The sequence below is a fragment of the Mustela erminea genome, chromosome 12, assembly GCF_009829155.1.
Source record: "Mustela erminea isolate mMusErm1 chromosome 12, mMusErm1.Pri, whole genome shotgun sequence".
Classification (NCBI taxonomy): domain Eukaryota; kingdom Metazoa; phylum Chordata; class Mammalia; order Carnivora; family Mustelidae; genus Mustela; species Mustela erminea.
In genome coordinates this window covers 26,733,915-26,758,869 of record NC_045625.1, presented here as the reverse complement: position 1 = coordinate 26,758,869, position 24,955 = coordinate 26,733,915, and the positions used below count along the sequence as shown (strand labels likewise).

At 39.6% G+C, this 24,955-nt stretch overlaps 1 long non-coding RNA gene across 1 annotated transcript in view; it reads left to right on the top strand.

The window, feature by feature from the left end:
• The first annotated feature begins 5,862 nt into the window (after positions 1–5,862).
• LOC116571100 overlaps positions 5,863–24,955 on the top strand; it is a 36,028-nt gene continuing 16,935 nt past the window's right edge. The window contains exon 1 of the long non-coding RNA XR_004277708.1: positions 5,863–6,016. This is a non-coding gene — a long non-coding RNA (uncharacterized LOC116571100). The remainder of the gene's footprint in view (positions 6,017–24,955) is intronic.

Below are 24,955 nucleotides of genomic sequence, written 5' to 3'. Positions count from 1 at the left end.
CTCTGCATATTACATCTCAAAGGCAATGTTTCACTAAAGATATGGCTTTTGGACTTGGGCAAATCACTTCCGCTCTTTAGGCCACAGTCTCTTGGTCTGTAATACTGAAGGACTAGCATGCATCCAGCAGGGTCCTTAAGAGAGTAAGTGTCAGAGCACAGGGCGTGACACCCAGTACAACAAGCAGGAAGGAAGTTAGCACACAGTTTGCACTGCACAAATGCTCACTGAAAAGCTGAAATCTGATAGCCCAGCACACCAGGGCAGTACATAGTAAAGGGAGCACAAACATCAGGGGCTAGAGGATATGGGGATGTATGACCTCAACCTCTACTGAAGAATAAAAGCATGAGCCCAATGCAGGTGTTGCCGACCTAGAAAACACTTTCCAAGAATTTATAAAACCCTACTTACCACAAAAGGCAGAGACACTATGTGGCAGACAACATAAGATGGCAGCCATAAGGAGATGTGAGCAAGGGAGCCATCTTTACATTTGATACCCAAGTATTCATGGCATGAGCTGGTCTTTGTCTAGGAACAGGCACACACTGAGAAGAACCCAGAAGGGCCACGGCAGGCTGGCACTGTGGCACTCTGCACACAAGAGGCAGTTGTTAAGTTTTCAGAACTTTTGCAAACTGGTATTAAACACTATTAAAAACTGTATAAACTGGGGCACCTGGCTGCTCAGGCAGAAGAGCACGTAACTCTTGATCTTGGAGTCCCAAGTTTGAGCTCCACATTGGGTGTAGAGAACACTAAAACAAAACAAAAAACAATCATATAAACTTAGAGTTATATAAATTATATTAAAAACAATGATAATAAACCCTCAAAACTCACCACTTTCTAACGGTTTTACTATCTGTTATTACCATCTATATTCTTGAGGTTATTTACATCAAAGATATCTGTATGAAGAAAATATTATATCATACTGCGTTATTGCATATCTCTTCCCAAGCCCACCTTCAGTGATATCACATTTTAATTTGAAATCATCCACAGAGTCTTTAGACCACAGAAATGGTGCAAACTTCCAAATCACAATCCTCTCTCTGCCTTAGAGAGCCAACTGCTAGACATTTTCCAGCACACCACTGACAAACAGCCTCCCCACTGTTCCAATGCCTCCAAGGGAATGGGACTTTGTGAGACTCTGAGTCGTGCTGTGTTTAATGCTTAGGTTGTATTTTCTCTGTTAATTAAATCTCTTTCCACATCTTTGCATTAAGAGTACTTACCAGGCATTTCATGAAGCTAATAGTCCCATGAGGACTTATGAGGAAAGGGCACATTTCCACGATGAATTATATGATATGGGGGTGCTTCATGAAGTGTACTATTAAAATGAAGTTACATAGGAAGACACGAAAAAAAAGAAGATAAACTTAGAGCCTTTTCTTGTCCTTCTTTAATATTCTTGCAAGTGTTCAATAAGCAGTTATTCTATGATGACCGGAGTTGAGGCATTAGGCTTGGGAAGAAGGGAAAAGAAGGAAGACACATAGTCCTATTCTCAGGAAATTTGCCGCACGCTGAGGGAAGCATGCTCTCTCACCATCAGACTGAGGCCTATGCTGACGTCCCTATTTTAAAGATTATTTATGTACTTATTTATTTGGCAGAGAGAGAGAGAGATCACAAGCAGGCAGAGTGGCAGGCAGAGAGAAAGGGGGAAGCAGGCTCTCTGATGAGCAGAGAGCCCGATTCAGGGCTTGATCTTGACCCTGAGATCATGACCTGAGCTCAAGGCAGAGGTTTAACCCACTGAGCCACCCAGGCACCCCCGATCTTTCTATATTAAATCATAGCCTCCACCCTGCACCAGCACATCTAATCTCCCTCACTTCCATAACACTTGTCGCTTTCTAGCATACTATATAATTTCTCTCTCATGATTGAATTTACTGTCTTTCTTCCCCCTCTAGAATGTAAGCTCACAAGAGCAAGGACTTTGGTTTGGTTTGTTCTAGTGTCTCACACATGGTAGGCCATCAAGAAATTTTTTTTATGTTTATACCTAATTACAGGAAACCCAACTAAGTTAAATTCTGACTTCTATCTTTTTTGGTGGGAATTTGGCAGAGATAAAGAGTACAAGCAGGAGCTGGAGGCAGAAGGAGATGGAGAGAGAGATCTTAAGCAGGCTCCACACTCAGTGGGGAGCCCAACTTGGGGGCTCCATCTCACAACTCCGGGATCATGACGTGAGCCAGAAATCAAGAGTCCAATGCTTAATTGACTGAGCCACCCGGGGACCCCAAATGCTAATTCCACCACTTACTACATGACTTTGGGCAAGTCCCTGTACCTCTCTGAGTTTCAGATTCTCATACATAAACTATAGGATTTGGACAAGGCTATGTCTAATTTGCATAATGAAAAGTCCAAAATTCAATGAGTCTCTACCAGATGTGCCAATTAAAGCATGTCTGCTACATCATTGTAACTTCTATAGGAAATTATCTTTCTGTAGCCCCCAGCTCCAGGCAGCCATGCTCTAAATTCCATCTTGAGGCCGTCTGGCTTCCTTCAAACTCTCAACTCCTCCCTCCTGCCACACCAGCATGAGCGCCTGACCCCGGGGTAGCCAGAGGCTTATCATATGGCCCAGGAAAGAGACCTGCCCAGATAAGGAAGACTGGACCAACCCACTCTACTCCCAAGAATTTAAATTGGTAAATATAGAATATAGAATAATATATTTAATAATATAATTCTATAATTCTTTTATTTTCGTTTATTTATTATATTTTATAATAAATATAGAATATAGAATCAGGGAGTATACAGAAGCTTAAAGGTCACACGTTTGAGAGAAACTAGAGAGGCCATGCATGATAAGCCATAAATGAACCAAGTTAGAAATCAGCAAAAGATATGAGGTAGAGAAATGACACAGAAGGTAGAGAATTTAGTTTGTAGAAGGAACACAAGTAGACAAAGAGAAGAAGACCTAAGAGGCAATGTGTGTGCCATTTCCTGGGGAGCACTTTAAGGACAACTAATGTTTATTTAGCTCCCACTGCCTACCAGGCACTATGCTACACTAAGTGTATTTCACTTTATCTTTGCTACAACCCTGTAAGGTGGGTATCATGCCCGCTTTCCAGAAAGTGATTTTTTGTGTTTCTTCTTTTCCACTGAGAACTCTGAAATTCTGCTGTTATTCTCCTGTTGGAGTTCCAGTTTTGATCCCAAGATCCAGTATGAAATAGAAAATACGGGGAACTCCCCAATAATGTCCCTCCCTCTTTTAGTCTTTGGGAGCCCAGGAGAGACTAGAAGCTGGCAACAAATTTGGCCCAATGAACCCAAGCACAACTGAGAAGATCCCCCTGGAGAGTACAGGGACCTACCTCCCAGGACCCACTTGAAGTCTAGGCCTGGGGGTGGGGGGTGATCTGATGCCATGACTCCAAGACATACAGACAAGGTGACTCAATCCAATGGAATGTAATTCTCTGTGAGCTGTCACTCTACTCTGCATCAGATGAATAACTCTTTGACATTAAAATGCCTATGACTCTTCCTTATGCCTTGCATGCCCACAGACCGCCAATATAGGCCAGGATGGAAGTTTGAGAAAAAAAAATTAAATGAACTAGCCACATGACACTGACTATCCACAAAAGACAAGAAATCACACCCTTCCATATTCTTCCAAAGTGGGAAGAACTGGATATGGCTGAGTAATTCTACTACAGCCAGTATCACAGTATGTGGCATTACTGTGTGATGACTTTCTTACTTCAAAATTTATGTCAATCTGACAGACTAAGTTTACATTAAGCTGGGGGAAGGCTCTGTAACTTGTACAACTGCTCGTCAGAGAACTGCATTCCCACTTCTTTCATACCCTTAATGCCATTCCCAATGAACCAGCTCAGTTCACCAGCTTGGACTTATTGTGTCCATGGCCCTTCTTCTTAGTCAGTATTGCCCTACTGTCCTGCCTGATTTTCTAAGCTCCACCTGCAAGTTTGGGCCCTGCCCTGAGAAGAATCTGTAGGACTGGAGGCATTACATCTTGTCCTCCTTTTGTCAGTTCTCTTTAAGACCAGTCAATCCATGTTTTTAGCAGTGACGTTATCTTGGACCCTCAACTTCTAAGGGGCCAAGGGAACAAACAACCCACAGTCATAATAAATCTACTGCTGAAGATATAAGCTGTCCTAAAGAAGTGACTGGGTATGCAGAGAAAGATTGTGTACAAAGATGCTTATTGAAGCCCTGTTTATAATAGCAAAACATTGGGAATAACCTAAAAGTCCAGCAAAGGAGAATGTTTATAAATCATCTACTGATGGATATACTGGTTCTGCCTGCCAAGTTCATCAGAATAAAAAGAAAAGGCAAGCTCAGATTACTCACCGTGGTGGATTAAACTGGGAGTTTGCTTATCACTGTGGGCCTCCGTGTGACCTGTTCTCATTTTGTTTGCCTTGCAATTATACTTTCCCCAGCAGATTTTTATCAGCTTATCTTGGGGTCATTCTATAGTGAACATTTCTACTGGGAAGCCTATATATGGATGGACAACCTTTGCCAGTACCTTGGTCTCCAATCCAACCAGCTGTGTTTAGGGGAACACCTAGTGCTCCTCCCAAGAAGGTTGCTCTGATCTCAAATGAATCTCCCTTCAGTCTGTCTAACTCAATGGAATATTATGCAGTTTTTAAAAATGGTATTTACCAAAGGCTTTTAAATACCTGGGGAAATATGTAAAAAATATTACAAAGTTTAAAAATTTATAAAAATTTAATCTATAGTCTAATACGTGCTACAACATGGATGAATCTTAAAGCCAATATGCCAAGTGAAATAAGCCAGTCACAAAAGGACAAATAATGTATGATTCCACTCATATGAGATAGCTAGAACAATCAAAGTCATAAAGACAAAAAGGAGAATGGTATTTGCGAGGGGCTATGGGGGGCAGGTAATGAGGAGTTATTATTTAACGAGTCTAAGGTTTCAGTTTTGCAAAATGAAAAAAGTTCTAGAGATGAGTATTTGTTATGGTTGCACAACAATGTGAATGCACTTAGTACCACTGAACCATATGGTTAGAAATGGTTAAATGGTAAATTTGTCATACCTACTTTACCAGATTTTTAAAAATTGAATCTACAGTATTATCTTATGTGTGTGTGTGTGTGTGTGTCTGTCTGTCTGTCTGTGTAGGTCCAGTGATCCATCTTTGATAATGGAGAAAAGATGCTAGTTTCTTCCCAAATGTTCTTCCTTTAGCTAGCATAGGGCTTGAGAAACTGTGGCCCTGCAGCCAAATCTAGCCTCCCATCCATTTTTCTAAAAAAAACTTTTACTTGGGGCGCCTGGGTGGCTCAGTGGGTTGGGCCGCTGCCTTCGGCTCAGGTCATGATCTTGGGGTCCCGGGATCAAGTCCCACATCGGGCTCTCTGCTCAGCGGGGAGCCTGCTTCCTCCTCTTTCTCTCTCTCTGCCTGCCTCTCTGCCTACTTGTGATCTCTGTCTGTCAAATAAATAAATAAAATCTTTAAAAAAAAAAAAAAACTTTTACTGGAACACAGTCATGCCCATCATTCACATACTATCTATGTATGCCACTTTTGTGCTACACGCAGTTGAGTGTTAAGACAGTGTTGTTTAGAAAGCCCAAGATATCTACTATCAGGTCCTTTACAGATAAAGTTTGCCAACTCCTCTTACAGTGCATTTAGAGCCCACATGGAGGCCAGAAGAATGATCAAACCTTTAGAAGGTTTCCAAGTCTTATATTTCAAACCGAACAGAATCCACAAGCCTCGAGATTCCAGAGTTGGCATCTCCTCTCTATTCAATTGTTCTTCAACTTCTCAACAGGCTCAGAACCTTCATTCTAGACTCTCAGGACACCTGATGTTACCCTGGACTCTATAGGTGAAGGAGGCAAAAAGAAAAGAGGGTCATGTGGTGGATCTGATTTGTTCTCTTCCTGGAGTTGCATTGCCCAACACGTTCTTCAGTTACCCGAAACTTGGACTATAGTAAGAAGAGGGGAAAAGGACATCACGTTACACTTGCAAACATAGATCGAGTTTAGAAATCTGGAAGGGTGATTACCAACAAATTTACTGTGTTATCTTTCAATTATGGGATTTAGATAATTTAAAAATTCTTCCTTATAAATTTTTATATTTTAGGATTTATTACAGTGAGCAAGTATTGCTTTTATAATCAGAAAAAATAAGTTATTTTCATAATTTAAAAATTATTAAAAGAAATAAACAGAAGCATGGCAGGTTGAAACCCAGGGAGAATCATCACATGGGAGATGTTTCAGCAGGGTCAAAAATCTGGGTAACAATTAGCCAATCTCAGTTTGTTTTCAGAAAGAGCTGAAATCTGGCAAGCTCATATTTTCATGGCATGTTAGCCACATGGCTCAGAAATTTCATTTGTCCTGGCACTCTCTGGTCCTCTGAGAACTCCTGTGCCTTGCAGGCCTTTATTTATAAGCAGCCTCTAAGGAGCCATATCTTTTCCCTCTGTGTGGCTACAGGTTCTCTTTTCAAAGACCGCAGACATTGGTTCTGCGGAGCTGAAAACATCTAGACAAACCTGGGTTGAACATAGGTTCTGCTGCTTAGCTGAACTTAGACCAATTACTAAACCTAATATCTATAAAAGGGAAGTAATCCTCCTTTTGAAAAAGAAGAAATCGTCCACTCTTCTGCCTACTTACCTCCCTCTTCTCCCTGGAGGACCAAACACTAATCTGAATTGTGAACAGTGACTAGATGGGTTCAAAGCTCATTGAGACTGATGGCTCTCTTTTTCTGCTCTTCTTTTCCTGACTTAAGAGTTATCAGAGGAGCAAGACCTTCTCTGGAAGGCCTTCTATGGAAGGAGGCACAGCCATCTTGCACTCATTCCTTTGGTTCCTGTGAAGTAGCTGGTTACAGAAGGTAACATTCTACAATTTGGATTTAAATCTAGGGAGAGGAAAAAAGACTTCAAAGACGTTGCCTTTCCTACAGCACAGAGGTTTGCACTGGGTTTTTGACACAAGGTTAGAGGTTTTGTTCATATTATAAAATCAAGACCTGTTTCTTACATAATTTGAGAGACTGTTATCTTAATCCATTAAACTCTACCACCACTCTTTCCAATACCTTCCTCAGAGAGAACTAAATGAAACCAAATGGGATAAAGAAGCTCATAAAAAGGGGCACCTGGGTGGCTCAGTGGGTTAAAGCCTCTGCCCTCGGCTCAGGTCATGGTCCCAGGGTCCTGGGATCGAGCCCCACATCGGGCTCTCTGCTCAGCGGGGAGCCTGCTTCCTCCTCTCTCTCTGCCTGCCTCTCTGCCTACTTGTGATATCTGTCTGTCAAATAAATAAATAAAATCTTAAAAAAAAAAAAAGCTCATAAAAAGCCAGGTACATTGCAAAAGCTTAGCATCAAGCTTATTCACCATTTAATTCCCAATGCCAAGCATAATGCCCAGTATAGAGTAGCTACTCATCTAATATTTGACAATTTGGAGAATGAATAAATGGAAAAAATAATGATTCTACTCTGAGATCAGACCTAAGCCAAAACCAAGAGTCGGACACCGAACCAACTACAGCACCCTGGTGCTCCTGACCAATATTTTTTTTCTTTTTTTTTTTTATTAATTTATTTATTTTCAGCATAACAGTATTCATTATTTTTTCACCACACCCAGTGCTCCATGCAATCCGTTCCCTCTCTAATACCCACCACCTGGTACACCCAACCTCCCACCCCCCGCCACTTCAAACCCCTCAGATTGTTTTTCAGAGTCCATAGTCTCTCATGGTTCACCTCCCCTTCCAATTTACCCCAGCTCCCTTCTCCTCTCTAACACCCCTTGACCTCCATGCTATTTGTTATGCTCCACAAATAAGTGAAGCCATATGATAATTGACTCTCTCTGCTTGACTTATTTCACTCAGCATAATCTCTTCCAGTCCCGTTCATGTTTCTATAAAAGTTGGGTATTCATCCTTTCTGATGGAGGCATAATATTCCATAGTGTATATTTTTAAAGGATCACTCTAGCTGGTGTGTTAGAAACGGACTTTAGGGGGCGCCTGGGTGGCTCAGTGGGTTAAGGCCTCAGCCTTCGGCTTGATCATGATCCCAGAGTCCTGGAATCAAACCCCACACCAGGCTCTCTGCTCAGCAGGGGGCCTGCTTCCCTTCCTCTCTCTCCCTGTCTCTCTGCCTGCTTGTGATCTCTGTCTGTCAAATAAATAACAAAATAAAAAACTTTAAAAAAAGAAAGAAAGAAAGAAATGCACTTTAGAGGAGATACTGGCTGTCAGTGATAGTCACAGTGAAGGTAGATGTTTGCATTCTGGATATATCTTGAGTCAACTGGATTTACTGATGGATTGGATATAAATTATTAGAGAATGAGAGAATCAGGATAACTCTATGTTTGGCCTGAGCAACTGGAAATACTGAATTACTGTTACCTGGGATAGGAAATAGTACAGGAGGAACAGGTTTAGAGAATCTTGGTTTCAGCTCAGGTCTGATCTCAGGGTTGTAATATGGAGCCCCGTGTGAGGCTCCGGGTTTGATATGGAGTCTACTTGAGCTTCTCTCTTCCTCTTCCTCTGCCCCTCCTCCCTGTGCTCTCTCTCTTACTGAAATAGATAAATCTTTAAAAAATAATAAATAAAAATATTGGTCATGTCAGGCTACTCCTCTGCTCAAAATGTTTCAGTGGTTTCTCACTTCACACAGAAGATGAGCCATGTCCAGTTTCAGAGTCCTGTCTGAAAATCAGCTTTCTATGACCACTGTAGATACCAAATGTCTTACTCTGGTTTCCCCATAAGAAGCAGACCCTAAGATAAGACCTGGCAGGGAGAGAGAATGAGGAGCAAGAGAGAAAGAAACAGAAAAAGGAAAAGGCCAAAGTGTTTTTGAGTTGGTCACCACTTGCAGCAACCAGAGCTGAATCCTACCAGGACCTTAATCCTACTAGAAGGCATATAGAATGCAACACAGAAGAGGGAAATTGCCTGAGAGTAGAATGGGGATGTGGCGTTTATCCATCAGCTCCCACCACACATTGTCAAGGATTGCCACATAGGGTATTAAGGACTTGCACATTGAGGCTGCACACCGGTGAGTGCCAGGCAGATTTCCATGGGCGGGGGACTGGAGGGGGGAGGGGGGAAGGAATGTGGAGGCAGAAAGCAAGGGATACTCAGTGCAGCTGAAGTCAAATGCTGTCAGGTTATACCTGTGTCAAGCTCGCTGCCACAGCAATTTGATAAAGAGTGAGTTAAGTCGGCTAACTTTTTCTGTACAGGGCCAGATAGCAAATAATTTAAGTTCTTCAGGTTACATATGGTCTCTGTCACATATTCTTCGTTACTTGACAAATCCTTTGAAAAATGTAAAAAAAAAAAACCAAACTCTAGTTTGTGTGTCTTATGAAGGTAGGCCACGCTCTGGTATGATCTACTGGTGGAGAGGCCTTCCATGACTACGTTATTTATGAGAACACCTACCCCTCATCCCTTCTGATCTCCCTTCTTGCTTGATTTTTCTTTTTAGCATTTATCACTTCATAAAATGTCATCTATAATAACTTCCATATTCATACAGTTTATTGTTTGGATGTTTCAGTAGAATATAAGTTCATGCATGCAGCATTTTTATCTGATTTGCTCACTGCAGTAGTCCAACAGTGCCTGATTAGTAGTGCCTGATTCATAGTAAATTCTCAATATATTTTGTCAACTAAACTAATACAGTAGCATACTTTTGTTTACAACCTTAAAAATGACCACGTCTTTGACACACAGTTTCATACCCATCTTGCTTACTTTCACAATCACCCTTCAAGGAAAGCAAAGTAGGTATTATTACCTTCATTTTAAAAATAAAGAAAGGTTAAGCAAAAAGACAGCATTGGAATAGAAGAAAAATTAGGGACTTTGAATTCTGGCTCTAACACCATATATCTTGCGTAGGTTGTGTGAGCTCTCTGCAACCAGTTCCTTATCAGTGAAATGGAAGTAATAATACTTTCCTCACAAGGCTGTGTGAAGATTAAATGAAATAATACATTTGGATAAAGAGTAGTACAATTTAGTACAGAAGTTATAAACTAATAGCTCTTGGGCATGAGTATGGGGCATGACATGAATATGGGAATGACTTAATGTGCCATTCCATAGGAAAGTGACAAAAACACCAGTCTGCTAACTCTAGCTCCATCCATAGGGAGAAAAGGCACAAATACAGCTCAGCTGTCAACAGGCCATCTTTATACCATCAACACTACTGCTCTCAGCAGAGTTTTGTTTGACTGGTTAGTTTGGTTTTGTCTACAAGTATGTTGAAAGGCAGTTTCTTTAGGCAAGTGTTCAGCTTGGTTGCAATATAAGCTGCTTCTTGATGGCTGTCTTACTCTAGCATTTATTGACCTTTTAAATATTTATTTATTGAACTTCTCTGGCCTGTGTGGACATTTTGAATTCTACACCCTGGCTTAGTATTAAGAGTTTTTCACAGCAGCCAGACCAAGAGTTGAACCTTTTTTTTAAAGATTGTATTTATTTTTTTGAGAGAGAGAGAGAGAGACAGAAAGAGTGCATGTGCAAGAGAGCATGAGCAAGCAGAGCTGGGGGGTGAGGGAGGGGCGGTGGGTGGAGGGAGAGAGAGAAGCAGACAAGCAGGCTCCCCACTGAGCAGGAAGCTTTGACAGGACCCAGGACTCAATCTCAGGACCCCAGAATCATGACCTGAGCTGAAGGTAGACACTTAACTGACTAAGACACCCAGGAACCTCAGATCTGAATCTTAACATCATATTTATTTAATCTCTCTAGCTTCAGTTTTTTCGCTTATATGAAACTGAGGTGTTTTTGCCTCCCTAACGCCATGTGCCCTAAAGTAGAACACTTAAGCTCCCAGTTTGCAAGACTCCCACAGTCCAGTCCCTTTCCTGATTTTCCAAAGGGACCCCAGTCTGCAGATGTGAGGATGAAATTAAGAGCCAGTCTGATCTATTTATTCTCAGGCTGTGGTCTTTATCTACAACAGAAACTCAGCATTCCAAAGAGATGCCTCCAAGCCTTGCTGCTGCCATTACCAATGCTAGAATAACCACCCCTACAGCTTATGGTTGTTAGTCTCTAAAGATGGCCCCCCAACAATCCACTGCTTTGGATATTCACTCTCTTCCAACTAACTTTTGATCAACAGATGTGGCCAAACTGATGCTGCATGTCTTCCAATATGATACAGTTTCCCTCTGACTTCCCTGGAAAATGTATCCGTGGGGCAATAATAAGCCTTTAGATTAGAACTCAAACATCTCTGAGAGAACCATACTATGAAATATGTGAATATGCCCTTTGGATAAAAATCAAGCATGACAGACAGCTGCAGATTTTCTCCTATTCCATCACCAACTTGTCAAACAGAGAATGAAGAAGCCATTTGGACATGGAACTCACACTTTCAGATGACTCTAGCTGCAACCTCCAACTAACTGTTACTGAGTGACAGACCACAAGTGAGACTTTTCTTTTGAGATCAGAACAATGGGAGGTAATAAAATGCTGTTGTTTTAAGCTACTTTGCCCTGAGGATACTTGATATGTAGCAATAAATGAGTTCAGGATTGTACATGCTGTTGTTGCCTGGCCCACCTGAAGCTATACAGCTATAGCCAACCTTCTACTTCTAGTTGCTTCTAGCATCACTGGTAGATATTCCTGCCCAGAAGATACTGCTCAAAAAAACAAGAAGGATGACTCATCACTCTGTATTATATTTGGACAAGGTTGCCCAATGACAAAACTGCTGTGGGCTTCCTATGTTATAAATCCTTCAAACCGTTCCTTCAGCCATTTCCCCAAGACATAAGCTTGTCATCAGGATGGCTAGGTTGGAATAGGTTCTGTGATCCACTTCCAAACAGACTGTATCAAGCAAGGTCACAACAAAAAAATACACGCTACTTTCAAATTAGAAAAAATTAGAGACTTAATAAAGGACTATTTACAAGGAGTGGTTATAGAGGACCCACAAGGAATATTGGAGTAACTCCATATTAGTAATCCCAGTGGAACATTACTACCTCTTTGCCCATAAGGATGAGAGGAAAGAGTAGTTGATGAAACCTGAATAGAGTCATACAGAGAAGGTTACCTTGAAAGGAGTTGTGTCATTCAACCCAGAAATGTAGTCAACTCAGCAGAATACACATTATTACTCAAGCTCATATGAAACATTCACCAAGATAAAACACATTTGAGGCTATAAAACACATCTCAACAAACTGAAAAGAAGAGAAATCATACAATGGTGCTCTCAGATCACAATGGAATTGAACTAGAAATTAATAACAGAAAGATAACTGGAAATTCCCCAAATATGGGTAAACAACATACTCTGAAATAACACATGGTTCAGACAAGAAATCTCAAGAAAAATTTTTCAATATTTGAACTAAATGAAAATGAAAACACAACTTATCAAAAATTATGGGATGCAGTGAACATAATGCTTACAGGGAAACCTACAATATTGAATGCATACATTAGGAAAAAAGAATGATCTAAAATCAATATCTAAGTTTCAACCTTAGGAAAATAGAAAAAGAAAAGCAAATTAAATATAAAGTAAGCAGAAGAAAAGAAATAATAAAAATTAGAGCAGGGGCACCTGGGTGGCTTAGTGGGTTAAGCCGCTGCCTTCGGCTCAGGTCATGATCTCAGGGTCCTGGGATCGAGCCCCGCATCGGGGTCTCTGCTCAGCAAGGAGTCGCTTCCTCCTCTCTCTCTGCCTGCCTCTCTGCCTGTCATCTCTCTCTGTCAAATGAATAAATAAAATCTTTAAAATAAATAAATAAATAAAAATAAAAAATAGAGCAGAAATCAATGAAAATAGGAAATCAGTAGAGAAAAATCAATGCAACCAAAAGCTGATTCCCTGAAAGGTTCAAAAAAATCAACAAGCAGCGAGGGCAGGTGGGGAGTGTTAGGTGAGCCTGGTGGTGGGTATTAAGGATGATAGGTATCGCATGGAGCACTGGGTGTGGTGCATAAACAATGAATCTGGGAACACTGAAAAAATAGAATTAAATTAAAAAAAAATCATCAAGCCTCTAGCCAGGCTAAGAAAAGGGAGAGAGAGGGGGAGAGAGGGAGAACACAAGTTCCTAATATTGGAAATGAAAGAGGTGACACCACTACCAAACCTATGGGCATTAAAATGATAACAAAGGTATACTATGAGCAAATCTATGCCCACAACTTTGATAACCTAGATAAAATGGACCAATTCCTTGAAAGATACAATTTGCCAAAGCTCACACAAGAGGAAACAATTTGAATAGGCCTATATTTATTAAAGAAAATGAATTAGCAATTAATAGCCTTCCAAAACAAATATCACCAGGTCCGTATGGATTCACTGGTAAATTCTGTCAAACATCTAAAGAATAAATTATTCTAGGGGCACCTGGGTGGCTCAGTGGGTTAAAGCCTCTGCCTTCAGCTCAGGTCATGGTCCCAGTGTCCTGGGATCAAGCCCTACATCGAGCTCTCTGCTGAGTGGGGAGCCTGCTTCTCCCCACTCTCTCTCTGCCTGCTTCTCTGCCTACTTGTGATCTCTATCAACTAAATAAATAAAAATCTTTCTTTAAAAAAGAATAAATTATTCTAATACTCTATAATCTCTTTCAGAGGACAGAAACAGAGAGAATCCTTCCTAACTCATTCAAGGAGGCTACCATTACCCTAATAACAAAACCAGACAAAGATATTACAAGAAAAGAAAACTACAGAACAGTATCTCTTTTACATCTCTTGAAGATGTAAAAATCTTCAACCAAATATTAGCAAATTGAGTCCATGAATGTATAAAAAGAATTACATACCATGACCAAGTAGAATTTATCCTAGATATGCAAGACTGATTCAACATTTGAAAATCAGTTAATGTAATCTATCACATCAATTGGTTAAAAAAGGAAAATCACATGACCTTCTCTTTAGATGTAGGAAAAGTATTTGACAAAATCCAACACCTGTTCCTGATAAAAAATTTCCCAATAAACTAGAAATAGAAAGAACTTCTCCAACTTGATGAAGATATATACAAAAATCCTATAGGTAACATATTTAATAGTAAAAACTCAAAGCATTCCCAAGATCAAGAACAAGGTAAGGATGTCCCCTCTAACATTTTTCAAAACATAGTGTAAGTTCTAGTTAGTGCAATATTACAAGAAAAGGAAATAGGGGCACCTGCATGGCCAGGTCCTGGGATCAAGTCCTTTATTGAGCTCCCAGCTCAGCTGGGAGTCTCCTTCTACCTCTTCCTATGCCACCCTCCCCTGCATATGTTCTCTCTCTCAAATAAACAAATAAAATCTTTTAAAAAATAATAAAAGAAAAATAAAATTGTACACCTTTAAAAAAAAGGAAATAGAAGATATACAAACTGAGAAGAAAGAACTAAAACCTTGTTTATAGGTGACATAATTGTCTGTGGAGAAAATCCAAAAGAAATGACAAAAAAATCCTGGAACAAATAAATGACTATAGCAAGGTTATAGGATATAAAGGTAATACACACAGATCAGTCAATTTCTATATACCATCAAGGAACAAGTAGAATTCGAAATTAAAATCACAATACCAGTTAAATTAGTGACCAAAAGATTAATATACTTTGATGTAAATGTAACAAAATATTCACAGTATCTACATGAGGAAAACTGCAAAACCCTGATGAACAAAATAAAAGAACTAATAGATAGAAAGACTCCATGTTGTCAAGATGTCAGTTCCTCACGACTCAATCTACAGATTCAATGCAAAATCTCAGCAATTTTGTAGATATCAACAAATTGATTTTGACATTTGTATGGAAAGGACAGAATACCAATAAAATATTGATAAGCATAGTTGGAAGACTGATAGTACTCAACTTCAAGACTCACCATAAAACTGCAGTAATTAAGACAGTGTATTGGCAAAACAATGGGTATATAGATCAAAAGAACAAAATAAAGATCCCAGAAATACAGTAAACTGATCTTTAACAAAGGAGCAAAAACAATACAATGGAGCAAAGACAGTCTTCAACAAATAATGTTGGAACTGGACATGCACATGCTAAAAATAAATCTAAAGTGGATCACAGATCTAAACATAAAACCATACAATTTTTGGGTGGCTCAGTGGGTTAAGCCTCTGTCTGGGCTCAGTTCATGACCTCAGGGTCCTGGGATCGAGCCCCGTGTAGCGGGGAGTCTCTGTTCAGCAGGGAGCCTGCTTCCCACTGCAACCCCCCCCCCACCGCCTGCCTCTCTGCCTACTTGTGATCTCTGTCAAATAAATAAATAAAATCCCTTAAAATAATAAAATAATAAAATAAAATTCCTAAAAGATACCTTAGGAGAAAACCTAGATGATCTTGAGTGTGGCTATGACTTCTTAGATAAAACACCAACAAAAGTTTGATCCATAAAAGAAATAACTGATAAGCTGGACTACATCAAAATTTAAAAACTTCTCTGAGAAAGACAATGTTAAGATAATGACAAGACAAGCTACAGAACTTCTGTTCAGAAAATACATGCAGACAATACGTGCTGCAGAAAATACGTGCATAAGACACATCTGATAAAGGACTGATATCCAAAACGAACAAAGAACTCTTAAAACTCAAGAAAACAATACACTAAAAAAATATATCAAAGACATTAGCAGAGACCTCAGAGTTTCTTACAAAACTAAACCTACTTTTCATATGATCCAGCAATCACACTCCTTGGTTAATGTACCCAAAGGAGTTAACAACATATGTCATATAAAAACCTCCTTAGGGATGTTTATAGCACCTATATTCCTTTTTTTTTTCCCCTCCAAATTTTATTTAAATTCTATTTAGTTAACATATAGTATAATATTGGTTTCATGGGTAGAATTTAGTGATTCATCACTTATATATAACACCCAGTGTTCATCATAACAAGTGCCCTCCTTAATACCCATCACGTATCTAGTCCAATTCCCACCCTTTTCCCTCCATCAACCCTCAGTTTGTTCTCTATCATTAAGTATCTTATGGTTTTATTCTCTCTCTCTTTTTTATCTTTTAATATGTTCATCTGTTTTGTTTAAGTGCATATTACTAGTGAAAAAAGCCAGTCTAAAAATATACATACTGTATGATTCCAATAATATGGCATTTGGGACAAGGAAGAAATATGGAAATAGTAAAAAGATGTTTGCTTTTTACTGGTTTCCTTTTAGTGGTTGCCAGAGACTGCAGGGTAGGATGAAAAAAATGATTAAGTAGAGCACACAGGACAATGAAGATGGGTACCTGTGATGATACATTTGTGCAAACCCAAAGAATGTATGCAAGAGTGAACCATCATATAAACTATGTGCTTTAGGTGATTATGATGTGTTAATGTAAGTTCATCAATTGTAACAAATGTACCACTGCGGTGGGAAATGTTGATAATGGGGGAGGTTTTAAGTGTGTAGAGTCAAGTAATACACAGGAAGTCTCTGTACCTTCCCCTCAATATTACTGTGAACCTAAAACTGCTCTAATAAATCCTTAATTTTAAAAAAATAGTCCCCCCCCAAAATAATAATGGCCCCATAGCTGATTGATGTTTTATTTTGTTTGTTTTATAGTTTTCTGTTCTCTGTGTATTTCATTTCTTATATTTTCTTTTGCTATGTTAAGTTCACTTATTAATTCTTATGCAATATCTAATCTGATATTAATTTTGTCCAGTGTATTTTTCATCCCAACTATTATAATTTTCTTTTTTTAAAGTTTTTATTTTAATTCCAGTTAATTGCCATACAGTGCTATAGTCGTTTCAGGTGTATGATACATTGATTCAACAGTTCTATAGATCAGTAATCACTGTCACAAGTGCACTGCTTAATCACCATCACTTATTTCACCCATGTTCCCACCTACCTCTCCTCTGGTAATTATCAGTTTGTTCTCTATAGTTAAGAGTCTGTTTCTTGATTTCTCTCTCTCTCTTTTTTCCCTTTGCTCATTTGTTTTGTTTTTTAAATCCTACACATGAGTGAAATTATTTGGTATTTATCTTTCTCTGACTTAATTTTTTAGCATTATAATTTCTAGCTCCATCCACGTTGCTGCAAATGGCAAGATTGCATTCATTTTCATGGCTGAATAATATTCCATTGTATATATATGTATGTATAACATATTCAATTATATATAATATATATACATACATATATATACACATTATATATATTATGTAATATATATACATAAACACACCACATTTTGACCCACTGAATTGAAAATCTTGGCTCTACCACTGACTAATTGTATAATTTTAAACAAATTACTTAATATATTTGGGTCTCAGTTTCTTAGTCTATAATATCAGGGATCAGAATAAACCACAGATAAGGATACCTGGGTGACTCAGTTTGTTAAGCATCCAACTCTTGGTTTCAACTTGGGTCATGATCTCAGGGTCATGGGATTGAGCCCTGTGTTGGGCTCTACATTAAATGCAGAGTCTGAGGGGAGGAGTCAAGATGGCGGAGAAGTAGTAGGCTGAGACTACTTCAGCTAGCCAGAGATCAGCTAGATAGCTTATCTAAAGATTGCAAACACCTGAAAATCCATCGGCAGATCGAAGAGAAGAAGAACAGCAATTCTGGAAACAGAAAAACAACCACTTTCTGAAAGGTAGGACTGGCGGAGACGTGAATCCAAAGCAACGGGAAGATGGACCCCAGGGGGAGGGGCCGGCTCCCGGCAAGCGGCGGAGCAACGGAGCACAAAGTCAGGACGTTTACAAGTCTGTTCCGCTGAGGGACATCACTCCAGAGGCTAAACCGGGGCGAAGCCCACGCGGGGTCAGCGTGGCCTCAGGTCCCGCAGGGTCACAGAAGGATTGGGGGTGTCTTGAGTGTCGCAGAAATTGCGGATACTGGAACAGGAAAGCTGGCTACAGAGACAGAGCCGACAGTAAGCTCACAGCTCGGGGTTACCTTGAACTGGTCGCAGGCTCGGTGAGCTCGGAGCGTGGACGGAGGTCAGGCAGACGGGAGTAGCTGGGCGCTGTTCTCTGAGGGCGCACTGAGGAGTGGGGCCCCGGGCTCTCGGCTCTTCCGGGCCGGAGACCAGGAGGCAGCCATTTGTATTCCCGTCCTCCGGAACTCTACGGAAAGCCCTCAGGGAACAAAAGCTCCTGAAAGCAAACCCGAGCGGATTACTCACCCCGGCCCCTGCTAAGGGCGGTGCAATTCCGCCTGGGGCAAAGACACTTGAGAATCACTACAACAGGCCCCTCCCCCAGAAAATCAACAAGAAATCCAGCTGAGACCAAGTTCACCTACCAAGGAGTGCGGTTTCAATACCAAGGAGAGCAGCAGAATTCCAGAGGAGGAGAAAGCAAAGCACGGAACTCATGGCTTTCTCCCTGTGATTTTTTTTAGTCTTGCAATTAATTTAATTTTTTCTTTTTCATTTTTTTGTTTTTTTTCTCGTTTTTTTTTTAACTTTTACCCTTTTCTTTTTTAACGTTTTTTAACTAGTTTATCTAATATATATAATTTTTCTTTTTTATATTTTTCTTTATTCGTTTTCTTTTTTTTAATTCTTTTCTTTTTTTTCCTTTTTCTTTCTTTCTCCCTTTTTGAACCTCTTTTTATCCCCTTTCTCCCCCCTCACGATTTGGGATCTCTTCTGATTTGGTTAAAGCATATATTCCTGGGGTTGTTACCACCCTTTTAGTATTTTACTTGTTCCTTCATATACTCTTATCTGGATAAAATGATAAGACGGAAAAATTCACCACAAAAAAAAAGAACAAGAGGCAGTACCGAAGGCTAGGGACCTAATCAATACAGACATTGGTAATATGTCAGACCTAGAGTTCAGAATGACAATTATCAAGGTTCTAGCCGGGCTCGAAAAAGGCATGGAAGATATTAGAGAAACCCTCTCGGGAGATATAAAAGCCCTTTCTGGAGAAATAAAAGAACTAAAATCTAACCAAGTTGAAATCAAAAAAAGCTATTAATGAGGTGCAATCAAAAATGGAGGCTCTCACTGCTAGGATAAATGAGGCAGAAGAAAGAATCAGTGATATAGAAGACCAAATGACAGAGAATAAAGAAGCTGAGCAAAAGAGAAACAAAGAGCTACTGGACCACGAGGGGAGAATTCGAGAGATAAGTGACACCGTAAGATGAAACAACATTAGAATAATTGGGATTCCAGAAGAAGAAGAAAGAGAGAGGGGAGCAGAAGGTATACTGGAGAGAATTATTGGGGAGAATTTCCCCAATATGGCAAAGGGAACGAGCATCAAAATCCAGGAGGTTCAGAGAACGCCCCTCAAAATCAATAAGAATAGGCCCACACCCCGTCACCTAATAGTAAAATTTACAAGTCTCAGTGACAAAGAGAAAATCCTGAAATCAGCCCGGGAAAAGAAGTCTGCAACATACAATGGTAAAAATATTAGATTGGCAGCTGACTTATCCACAGAGACCTGGCAGGCCAGAAAAAGCTGGCATGATATTTTCAGAGCACTAAACGAGAAAAACATGCAGCCAAGAATGACTATATCCAGCTAGGCTATCATTGAAAATAGAAGGAGAGATTAAAAGCTTCCAGGACAAACAAAAACTGAAAGAATTTGCAAACAGCAAACCAGCTCTACAGGAAATATTGAAAGGGGTCCTCTAAGCAAAGAGAGAGCCTACAAGTGGTAGATCAGAAAGGAACAGAGACCATATACAGTAACAGTCACCGTACAGGCAATACAATGGCACTAAATTCATATCTCTCAATAGTTACCCTGAATGTTAATGGGCTAAATGCCCCTGTCAAAAGACACAGGCTATCAGAATGGATAAAAAAACAAAACCCATCTATATGTTGCCTCCAAGAAACTCATTTTAAGCCTGAAGACACCTCCAGATTTAAAGTGAGGGGGTGGAAAAGAATTTACCATGCTAATTGACATCAGAAGAAAGCAGGAGTGGCAATCCTTATATCAGATCAATTAGATTTTAAGCCAAAGACTATAATAAGAGATGAGGAAGGACACTATATCATACTCAAAGGGTCTGTCCAACAAGAAGATCTAACAATTTTAAATATCTATGCCCCCAACGTGGGAGCAGCCAACTATATAAACCAATTAATAACAAAATCAAAGAAACACATCAATAATAATACAATAATAGTAGGGGACTTTAACACTCCCCTCACTGAAATGGACAGATCATCCAAGCAAAAGATCAGCAAGGAAATAAAGGCCTTAAACAACACACTGGACCAGATGGACATCACAGATATATTCAGAACATTTCATCCCAAAGCAACAGAATACACATTCTTCTCTAGTGCACATGGAACATTCTCCAGAATAGATCACATCCTCGGTCCTGGATCAGGACTCAACCGGTATCAAAAGATTGGGATCATTCCCTGCATATTTTCAGACCACAATGCTCTAAAGCTAGAACTCAACCACAAAAGGAAGTTTGGAAAGAACCCAAATACATGGAGACTAAACAGCATCCTTCTAAAGAATGAATGGGTCAACCGGGAAATTAAAGAAGAATTGAAAAAAATCATGGAAACAAATGATAATGAAAATACAACGGTTCAAAATCTGTGGGACACAACAAAGGCAGTCCTGAGAGGAAAATATATAGCGATACAAGCCTTTCTCAAGAAACAAGAAAGGTCTCAGGTACACAACCTAACCCTACACCTAAAGGAGCTGGAGAAAGAACAAGAAAAAAACCCTAAGCCCATCAGGAGAAGAGAAATAATAAAGATCAGAGCAGAAATCAATGAAATAGAAACCAAAAAACAATAGAACAAATCAACGAAACTAGGAGCTGGTTCTTTGAAAGAATTAATAAAATTGATAAACCCCTGGCCCGACTTATCAAAAAGAAAAGAGAAAGGACCCAAATAAATAAAATCATGAATGAAAGAGGAGAGATCACAACTAACACCAAAGAAATACAAACTATTATAAGAACATACTATGAGCAACAGAAATAGAAAGCCTGAACAGACCCATAACCAGTAAGGAGATTGAAACAGTCATTAAAAATCTCCAAATAAACAAAAGCCCAGGGCCAGACGGCTTCCTGGGGGAATTCTACCAAACATTTAAAGAGGAACTAATTCCTATTCTCCTGAAACTGTTCCAAAAAATAGAAATGGAAGGAAAACTTCCAAACTCATTTTATGAGGCCAGCATCACCTTGATCCCCAAACCAGACAAGGATCCCATCAAAAAAGAGAGCTATAGACCAATATCCTTGATGAATACAGATGCGAAAATACTCAACAAAATACTAGCCAATAGGATTCAACAGTACATTAAAAGGATTATTCACCATGACCAAGTGGATTTATTCCAGGACTGCAAGGTTGGTTCAACATCCGCAAATCAGTCAATGTGATACAACACATCAATAAAAGAAAGAACAAGAACCATATGATACTCTCAATAGAGGCTGAAAAAGCATTTGACAAAGTACAGCATCCCTTCCTGATCAAAACTCTTCAAAGTGTAGGGATAGAGGGCACATACCTCAATATCATCAAAGCCATCTATGAAAAACCCACCGCAAATATCATTCTCAATGGAGAAAAACTGAAAGCTTTTCCGCTAAGGTCAGGAACACGGCAGGGATGTCCATTATCACCACTGCTATTCAACATAGTACTAGAGGTCCTAGCCTCAGCAATCAGACAACAAAAGGAAATTAAAGGCATCCAAATCGGCAAAGAAGAAGTCAAATTATCACTCTTCGCAGATGATATGATACTATATGTGGAAAACCCAAAAGACTCCACTCCAAAACTGCTAGAACTTATACAGGAATTCAGTAAAGTGTCAGGATATAAAATCAATGCACAGAAATCAGTTGCATTTCTCTACACCAACAGCAAGACAGAAGAAAGAGAAATTAAGGAGTCAATCCCATTTACAATTGCACCCAAAACCATAAGATACCTAGGAATAAACCTAACCAAAGAGACACAGAATCTATACTCAGAAAACTATAAAGTACTCATGAAAGAAATTGAGGAAGACACAAAGAAATGGAAAAATGTTCCATGCTCCTGGATTGGAAGAATAAATATTGTGAAAATGTCTATGCTACCTAAAGCAATCTACACATTTAATGCAATTCCTAGCAAAGTACCATCCATCTTTTTCAAAGAAATGGAACAAATAATTCTAAAATTTATATGGAACCAGAAAAGACCTCGAATAGCCAAAGGGATATTGAAAAAGAAAGCCAACGTTGGTGGCATCACAATTCCGGACTTCAAGCTCTATTACAAAGCTGTCATCATCAAGACAGCATGGTACTGGCACAAAAACAGACACATAGATCAATGGAACAGAATAGAGAGCCCAGAAATAGACCCTCAACTCTACAGTCAACTAATCTTCGACAAAGCAGGAAAGAATGTCCAATGGAAAAAAGACAGCCTCTTCAATAAATGGTGCTGGGAAAATTGGACAGCCACATGCAGGAAAATGAAATTGGACCATTTCCTTACACCACACACAAAAATAGACTCAAAATGGATGAAGGACCTCAATGTGCGAAAGGAATCCATCAAAATCCTTGAGGAGAACACAGGCAGCAACCTCTTCAACCTCTGCCGCAGCAACATCTTCCTAGGAACAACGCCAAAGGCAAGGGAAGCAAGGGCAAAAATGAACTATTGGGATTTCATCAAGATCAAAAGCTTTTGCACAGCAAAGGAAACAGTTAACAAAATCAAAAGACAACTGACAGAATGGGAGAAGATATTTGCAAACGACATATCAGATAAAGGACTAGTGTCCAGAATCTATAAAGAACTTAGCAAACTCAACACCCAAAGAACAAATAATCCAATCAAGAAATGGGCAGAGGACATGAACAGACATTTCTGCAAAGAAGACATCCAGATGGCCAACAGACACATGAAAAAGTGCTCCATATCACTCGGCATCAGGGAAATACAAATCAAAACCACAATGAGATATCACCTCACACCAGTCAGAATAGCTAAAATCAACAAGTCAGGAAATGACAGATGCTGGCGAGGATGCGGAGAAAGGGGAACCCTCCTACACTGTTGGTGGGAATGCAAGCTGGTGCAGCCACTCTGGAAAATAGCATGGAGGTTCCTCAAAATGTTGAAAATAGAACTGCCCTATGACCCAGCAATTGCACTATTGGGTATTTCCCCTAAAGATACAAACGTAGTGATCCAAAGGGGCACGTGCACCCGAATGTTTATAGCAGCAATGTCCACAATAGCCAAACTATGGAAAGAACCTAGATGTCCATCAACAGATGAATGGATCAAGAAGATGTGGTATATATACACAATGGAATACTATGCAGCCATCAAAAGAAATGAAATCTTGCCATTTGCGACAACATGGATGGAACTAGAGCGTATCATGCTTAGCGAAATAAGTCAAGCAGAGAAAGACAACTATCATATGATCTCCCTGATTGAGGAAGTGGTGATGCAACATGGGGGCTTAAGTGGGTAGAAGAAGAATCAATGAAACAAGATGGAATTGGGAGGGAGACAAACCATAAGTGACTCTTAATCTCACAAAACAAACTGAGGGTTGCTGGGGGGAGGGGGTTTGGGAGAAGGGGGTGGGATTATGGACATTGGGGAGGGTATGTGCTTTGGTGAGTGCTGTGAAGTGTGTAAACCTGGTGATTCACAGACCTGTACCCCTGGGGATAAAAATATATGTTTATAAAAAATAAAAAATTTAAAAAAAAATAAAATAAATAAATGCAGAGTATGCTTGTCCCTTTCCCTCAGCTCCTGCCCTGTTCTTTCTCACTCTCTCTCTCTCAAATAAATAAAAAAAAATCTTTTAAAACATAAATCAGAGATGAAACCTCTTATCAAGGGCTCTCAGTAAAATCCACTTATTCTTCCTTTTTATTATTTTTCTTTCTTCCCTATAGTGAAACTGCCAGTCCCAATTGTGAAGAAGGCCCTGCTTTGTGAGGACACATCTAAAACATTTTTTTCTGTACCCTTGACATATTTCTTCTAGCATTATTTCCTACTATTTCTTTCATTTTACTCATGCATAGTGAGTATTTATAATCCTCACACTAGGTTGATCAAGATTCAAAAAGCAGTAAGATATAGATCTACTCTCATTCAAACCAGGAGTGATAAAAAGCTTCCAGGACAAAAACTGAAAGAAACTGCAATCATCAAACCAGCCCTACGGGAAATACTGAAAGGGGTCCTCTAAGCAAAGAGAGAGCCTAAAGGGTACATAGACCAGAAAGGAACAGAGGAAAATACACCGTAACAGTCACATTACAGGTAATACAATCACACTAAATTCATATTTTTCTACAGTTACCCTGAATGTAAATGGGTTAAATGCCCCAGTCAGAAGACACAGCGTATCAGATCGGATTAGGGAAAAAAAAAGACCCATCAATAATACTGTCTGCAAGAAACTCATTTTAGACCCAAAGGCACCTCCAGATTGGAAGTGAGGGGGTGGGAAAACATTAGTCATGCCAGTGGACATCAAAAGAAAGCTACGGTGGCAATCCTTGTATCAGACAAATTAGATTTTAAACCAAAGACAGCAATAAGAGATGAGGAAGGACAGTGTATCATACTTAAAGGGTCTGTCCAACAAGAAGACCTAACTATTGTAAATATTTATGCCCCTAACATGGGAGCAGCCAATTATATGAGCCAATTAATAACAAAATCAAAGAAACCCATGGATAACAATACAATAGTAGTCGGGGACTTTAACACCCCCCTCACTGAAATGGACAGATCCTCTAAGCAAAAGATCGACAAGGAAATAAAGGGTTTTGAATGACACACTGGACCAGATGGTCT